The sequence below is a fragment of the Trachymyrmex cornetzi genome, unplaced genomic scaffold (genome assembly GCF_001594075.2).
Source record: "Trachymyrmex cornetzi isolate Tcor2-1 unplaced genomic scaffold, Tcor1.1 scaffold4, whole genome shotgun sequence".
NCBI lineage: Eukaryota > Metazoa > Arthropoda > Insecta > Hymenoptera > Formicidae > Trachymyrmex > Trachymyrmex cornetzi.
The window spans coordinates 903,469-911,015 of NW_017298743.1; positions in this window are offsets into that span (position 1 = coordinate 903,469).

Consider the following 7,547-nt stretch of genomic DNA (forward strand, 5'->3'; position numbering starts at 1 on the left):
GACTTTTTATCCTCTTCCGTTCCCTCCGTCTCTTTCTCTTTGCATCGTATCCTGAAAACAGCACCGTTCATCACGGTGAAATGGGGCGTACTTAAGACGCTTTCACACGCAGCTTCTTTTTTACACTTGCAGCTTCCATCAAATTTGTGTCTTTCTTTTCTCTTGCGGTAACATATTGTTATACTTGAAAGAAAATAGGAATTATAAATTAAGCGTTATAGAAGAAAATCTTTTAATGATGATAACTCGATGATTGAGGAAGAAAGAAAAAGATTTAGGAAATTCAAGGTTATGCATTCCCTTAAGAGTTGGGTAGTCTGTGAAGAGGATGGGAAAGACCGAAATGGCAACGAGCAGTGGGGACCAAAAGTGGGAGTCGCTCGGTGGCAAGATTACGGCGAAGTTGCGCTCATTTAAATAATGCGCACAATAAAGTATGCAATGGCGAGGGCGGAGGTTGGGCTGGGTTCCGTTAGTTCTCGGTGTGGAGCAAAGGGGATGGCGCTCCCGGGTGCAGTCACGTACCTTGAAGAAGAGGCGAAACAGCTAAACGTACGCACACGCATGAGCGCACCTTTAAGCGCAAAGATAATCTGTAAGCTACAATTTTAGAAATATAATGATTTAGTATCTTTCCATTCATATTTTTCTTATTTATTTAATTATATTAGTTATTTCTTTTACCTTTTAGGAGACGGAGATATCTATTTGTAATATTTTGATTAAAATTTATTATAATTAATTATTTTATTGTATCTCTCTCTCTCTCTCTCTTACTTCAAAGTGTAGCACTATTTCAGCACCATTATAATGGCTTTCTCGTCTTGTAAAAGTTAAATAATTAATACATATTTAATATAGTAAACGGAAGTACTACAATGTTTCGAGAGATTAAGTAGTCTTGTCATTTTTGAGTAGAGCTTTAGTCGTGATAAACATTTTAAAGCTCTTTCTAATACCGGAAGCTACAAATTCGTGCGTCCCTTAACGCATGGCATTGTTCAGTACGGAAAGAAGCAGTCAAACGGCGAAGAAGCAGTCGAAGGATACGCGAGGGTTTGGCGGAGCTTTTCTCCCTAAGGGTCGCCAGCTTCGAGGGGTAGAGAAGAGGCTGGTGGACCGTGTTTTTGCGAGCTGTTTCTGCTGACCAGTGCGGCTTTTCCTGTGTGGTCATCTCTCGTCGCCTCCCAAAGCTTGTAGAGTCGCTTATTGCCTCGAAGCTCCTGTTAACCGCCCTCTTTAACTTCCTGTCCTGTCAGACCTCCGTATTCTGCCTCCTTCGCTTCTTACGCGTCAATCCGTGGGACAGATTATAGCCGGATTTTGGACGACCCTTTGCTAATTTGTATCGAACATGCTCGCTTAATTGTTGCTGATGTCATTGCGTAACCGTTTTAGACTAAGTAATCCAAAAATTTTGATTTTTACAAAATTTTTTTTTAAATTTTTTTCTTTTTAAAATGTATAAGCTTTAAAAATATTTGATTTCATATTTCATTATCTAAAGCTCATGTAGAAGCATCTATATATGGTTCTATAATTTTAGTTGGTATTTTATTAAAAATTAGGAAGGTATGGATCAATTCGTTTTATGGAATTGTTTTTAAAAAATGAAATTAAATTCTAAAATTCTAAAAGTATGAAATATAGATATTTAATTTTTATAATTAGAATTGTGCTTATAGTAATTATAGTATGTCTTGTTTAACAAATAGATATAAAAGGATTAGTAACGTACACTCTTCATGGTGTACAGTAATTCAGCGAACATCTTTTGTAACATATATTAATCGCTTGTACATATTAAGCGCTCTTTTATATCTTCTTATGTATATCTTTTCATATATTTATCGTATTAAGTATTTCTTCAAATTTATCAACTAGCACATTAATAAATAATTAGTACTATACTAGAAAAAGAGTCCGGTTACATTAATTTTGGGGTTGGAAATAAACAAATTCGAATTTTCCAGTTGAATTTATTGTAATTCTATTTGAGGTAACCAGAATTATGATCAGTTGATCGTTCGTTCATTTTCAACCGGAAATTTTTCTCAGTGTACATTTGTATTGTCTTCTCTCCCAATTCTCTTCATCGTACCGTTAATGAGCAATAAATGGGGATTTATAAATGAAGCCGCGCGTCGTGTATTATTTCCGATAAACAGCGAACGTTGGCGTTTATTTCCATTTGGCTGGCGGTAGTCCGTTTGGCGGAGCGTTACTTTAACATTTTACATGGCCGAGCTTGCTTTGATACGAGCGGAGAGAAACAAGTAAATTGCGCAAGTGAAAATTCCAGCTCTGCGAGAACGTAATCAGTACGGCACACTTCGCGCGCGCGCTTGTTCCAGGTGGAGGGAATACAATGTCCTGGGGCGATCACTTTGTGAAGATTCGAGGCAGCGTAGATCTCTCTCTCCTTTATCACCCCCGCGATACCCCGTCGCCGCACCCTCAGCGGACTTTCCTCTGTTCGGCCGGTTGATTTTAACACGTAATAAGATTCGCGGACGGTAATGTTACATGTTTGTACTTTGCTTGTTATCGCAATGTAAAATTACACAACACCGCTGCCGCTGTGCCGCCGCCTCCTCCATTAAAGGGCGCAAAACATTTATAAGTATCTAGCGTTGCCGCGGGCTATGCGAAGCGAAATAAAGTCTGCTCTTCTCTGAAACAAAGCGGTTTTTATGAGGCGCGAGACACCGCGAGTTTGCGGTTCAAGGTATAAATATAACGGGGTGGCAATTGACGTTTAACCTCTTGCTTTGGAATTTAATCGACGCACTCGCGTATCTAATTTGCCATTTTAAATATGCAACCTGGTCGCGGAAGATAATATTCATTATAAATCGTCTTCCATAGGATTGATACATATATCGTAAGTTTTTTATGATCGTGTAACTTACAATTTAATTTATATAAAATTGAGGTATTTTTTATTTCTTTGTTTTATGCTTCAAAGTTTTTATATAAATTTTCACTTCTAGCAAACAGTAAATTCTGCATTTATATCTTATTAAATAAGAAATTTGCGAATCAAATTGATTAAAAATATCGTATATATGAAGAAATTTGTGGAAATTGCTTTTAAGATCATATTTTGATCGGCGTAATCGCTCGGCAGCTATAAGAGATAACGATTTAAAGTTTTAACAAAGTTAACGGAACTAACATAGCGTTTACTTTAGACTGGTATTCCTGAATATGCAACCTTGAGCATGCGCACAATATGTAAAGTTATGTCACGTAATTGAAATAGTCGGTACTGTGTAGACTAGTAAGGGTATTTTCGGGATAAACGCCGAGAGAGCGGCACAACTGTCGCATAGTTTTGCATCCCTCCGGTCGGACAATTAAGCGAATTACATGTAACAGCTGAACATTAACTCGTAATGTGACCCTTCATTTACTCGACCGTTAGCCACACCTACTACCCCTCAAGGGTGAGTACTTATCATCCCTCCGTCCCTTCGATCTCTCATACTAATCGAGGTACGGATTTAGTTTGAGAAATAGCTACCTGGACTACGCAATCATCCGTTGGCGCGACTTAAGTATAATTAACGTGTGTTAGTAAATACTTGATTATTTATCGTTTACATTCTGATAAAAACTTAAATCAAGCTGACTCTCGAATAAATCGATTTTACAGAACTTATAGTTGTGGCTCTTTTATTTTCACAAGATATGTTTGGCTTCTTCGATGATATGGAATTATGTATCTATTTTGTTTCTATTTTTTCTGTAAAACATCTGAATTTTTCACTATTAGCAATTTCTCATACATAAATATCGCAAAGGACATAAACAGTATTAACACCCAATGAATACACTGTAGGGTCGTGTTATCGGCTATTCTCTCCAAGTTCAAATTACTGCCGGCATTTGCCTTATCTTCGTCCCAAGTAAGCCGACAAAGAATAACTACCGAAGATATCGACTCTGCATATGTATCAGTTCGACTGAAAGTAGATAAAGAAGTAAAACAGAATGCTATGAAAATGCTAAACTTTATACACTGCTATCGTTTAAAAAATATTCTTCCCATTCATACTGCATATTTAATTATTCTCAAGTTGTTTAGCACTATACACAATAATAAATTGAGGCATAAATAAAAATGGACACATATTATTAAAGAATTTTACAAATGATGATGTTTATGACGCTTATAGAATATATCTTGTTAGATCAAGAAAATTTGCTATATATAGGGTGCAAAATAATTTTGCATAATATATAATTGCGACGGGGGTGCAAAGATATTTTTCTTGATTTTCTACTTAAAGAGCATCTCCCCACAAATGTATGAAACAGATATACGTTGCACGGAGCGAATAAAAAGTCGGATCGCGACTTTTTATTCGGCAGGCAAAGATGGTTTTCTGTCGAATTTCCGGGGTGGTGCGTTCTCAGTGATGCGAGAATCTTGATGGTAGCATCACGTTTTCGAATATATCGCGAGAAAAGAAGGAAGCTGGGAAATCGGCTGTCAGCTGGCACTCGAGAGAGTGTCGAGAGTGTGCTGCCGCGCGAATAGGAAATTTTTAGTTGCGAAATATTTGTAAATATTCCTCTTTGTGGAGTCTGGGGGACTAGGAAGGAGTTGGAAGGGCTTTTCCACACAGAGCGGAATGAGTCAAGGGTGGAAAGAATAAAAGCTTTCTACCCTGTACGTTTGACGGTCAAACGGATTCTGTATTTGGCAAGAGTCTGTATGCTGGTCCGGCTGCCCTTCAAAGAAATGCCACGTATTTCGCGTGGTGCGTTTCCTATGATTAATGCTGGCATGTAATGGGTTGTTTGCCTTCAAAATATACTATCCTTTGACGATCTCCTGGATAGGACTGGTGATGATGTTTACGACGCTCATAGGATATATTATGCTAGATCAACGCGAAACCTGCTATATATTATATTATGCGTGTATAGATTTATTCTCTGATGAATTTTTTCACGTTTCTCTTTTGTTAAACTTTTATTTTGATGGTAAAATCGAAATGTTTATTTATAGTATAGCAGTAGTTATCTAAATGGTTATTTCAATTTGAATTTATTTTAAATAATAGATGATTTAAATTGTAAATATTTCGTTTTAGCTACCACAACAATTAATTTCAAAAATTAATAAATTACAAAAAAATATTAATCAAATAATAATCAAATAATCATAAAGTAATGTAAAATGTAACATTACATTTGTTTCAAGCAACTTGGTCAACTTTATATAGCTTCCTAATGAAACCGTGTTAATATTTTACACTTGATTTTTTCAGTCTTATTATCCCTAATTATAATGTTACCATTTACGACGAATAAGCTAGTATTAAGTATATTCCTCGCGGTGAGTTGGGAAAAAGCTTACCACGGAAACATGCGGTAAGCAAACGCGTAAGTAATTAAGTGGATCCAGGTGTTTCCGCGGAAAGGACGTAAAATTAATGGGAGTCGGTAACGATAGATATTCTCCAGGGTAGATCTCTTGGCCCGCCACACGTTGGATCGTCGAATCACGCGAGAGGCATCCACGATTGGTAAACAAGCGAGGGTAGTTAGAGCAACGGTTAAACTGATGACTGTAGGCCTGCGGGGATGTTTAGGAGGGTTGTTTACGGCTACTTTCTCTCTACGGTCAATAAGGTCCAATCACCCCAAGAGACCAGACGATGTCTTTCCGTTAAGTTTTTTTCATTCGCTGACGATGCGACCATTGACCATTGCTATCGTATTTGTCAAAGATAAAAATGTATCTTTAACCCCCTCTTATGACGATACATTCACCAGACGTTTTTCCAATATATCGATCGGAATAAATTTCATATTATGCAAAATACTTGGACAAATCGGAGAAAAGCTTCAACTTTGTTTTATATTGATATACATATTCTTGTAATCTTTTTCTTCCCCTAAAGAAGCATATTATGAAACATACTTCTTTATAATTACATTTAAATATGAATACGTAGATATAATTGCTAAATTTATTAAATTATTAATTGCGAAGCTTAGTATAACTTTATACAATAGCTTTGCAATTATATTCTTTCTACGTAGACTTTGCGGTAAGAGTAAAATAAATATGACTCGCGCGATAATACTGCTGCGGATACGTCTCCTGTAAAAAAAACAAAGGGGGTGAATAGAGGGAGGTGGTAGACAGACTCGAGGGTGACGCAAAGATAGAGCATTTGCATGTGCCGATTGGCCACGTGGAAACTCTGCTCGCTCCATTGCGCTTTCCTTTTAGCTGGATCTCACGTGATTTTTTTCACCACACACACATATACAGTTATTCTCTTTATACATAAAATTCTATACGTATCTTTCTTTTAATATTACGTTGATTCTTTCGACTTTTTAAATAAATATTATTTATTATTTAATAAATATTCATAATATTTTTAAACGCTAAGCGATATAATCCGATTATAATTTTTGATAAGAGATTCTGTCTCGTTTATACCAACGCGAATAATAATAAATCAACACAAGCATTAGGGTGGCTTAACAAATATAGATTAAAAGTTGTTCGGACAGCACCAAGGTGTTGTTACGAAGGTAGAGAAGAGACGGAGGGAACAACGAAGGATGAGGGGGAGATTCGTCGAACTTGGCGTGGAAACGGGTTGGTTTTCGAGATTGGCGGCTGCAGAGCGGCGCCCTATACACGTACCGATGGAATTGTGTTTGTATTTTAATGAGGGGGCTATGCTAATCCCTCTCGCGGCATGCAGCCGTTTCAGCCCTCCTCGCCGGCGCGGGCGACGAAGGAGAGCTCGTTTTTCCATTTCGCGACTGCCGCAAACGGCTCACGGCGCTGAATCGAGACTGAACCGGGGCTTCTCTACGCGATTCGAGACTGACGAATAAATTCGCACTTCACTTGTGTATTTGCAAATTTTAAAGGGGACCGGCGGGCCTTACAACGCCCGATTGTTTTAATATCATTTCGTGCATAGGGGAGAGTTGCGCGAAAGAATTAGAGAGGATAAACGATAGGCAGGATATTCGTTGATACTATAATAGTCGCATCCTTAAAATATAATACGTAAAAGTGGCTGTTTTATGAATTTAATCAATCGACAATAAGTGACTTGCAAATAAGAGTGTATACTATTACATTTAATAATCAATGCGGTTAATCTAACAGTGTTATTAAAATTTAAGAAAAAGATTTAATTAGTTTTTCATGAATATTATTTTTAAGTTACGCCCTTGCTTTCTTAAATTACAATGATTAAAAGTTATTAATAGCTGATGCTATTCATACCTTCGTCGAAGCTTCTGTTACATCCATTCTAACACCCTTTTCTGACCTACTGCCATAATTTCAGTAATCGATAGAGTCCATACGCGCGCCTATGTATGTACGTTCGTTTTCACCCCTGGACAGTCGGTTCCCCTTGTTAGAGGGTCGTTAGTCTTTAAAGAGGACTTATCGGGCTTAAGTTCAGATAGCATTTGCATTTCTTTTTATTTTACGAATTACATTAATATTTTTAGTATTTTTAAAATATGTATTTTTAAAAATATGGAAAATA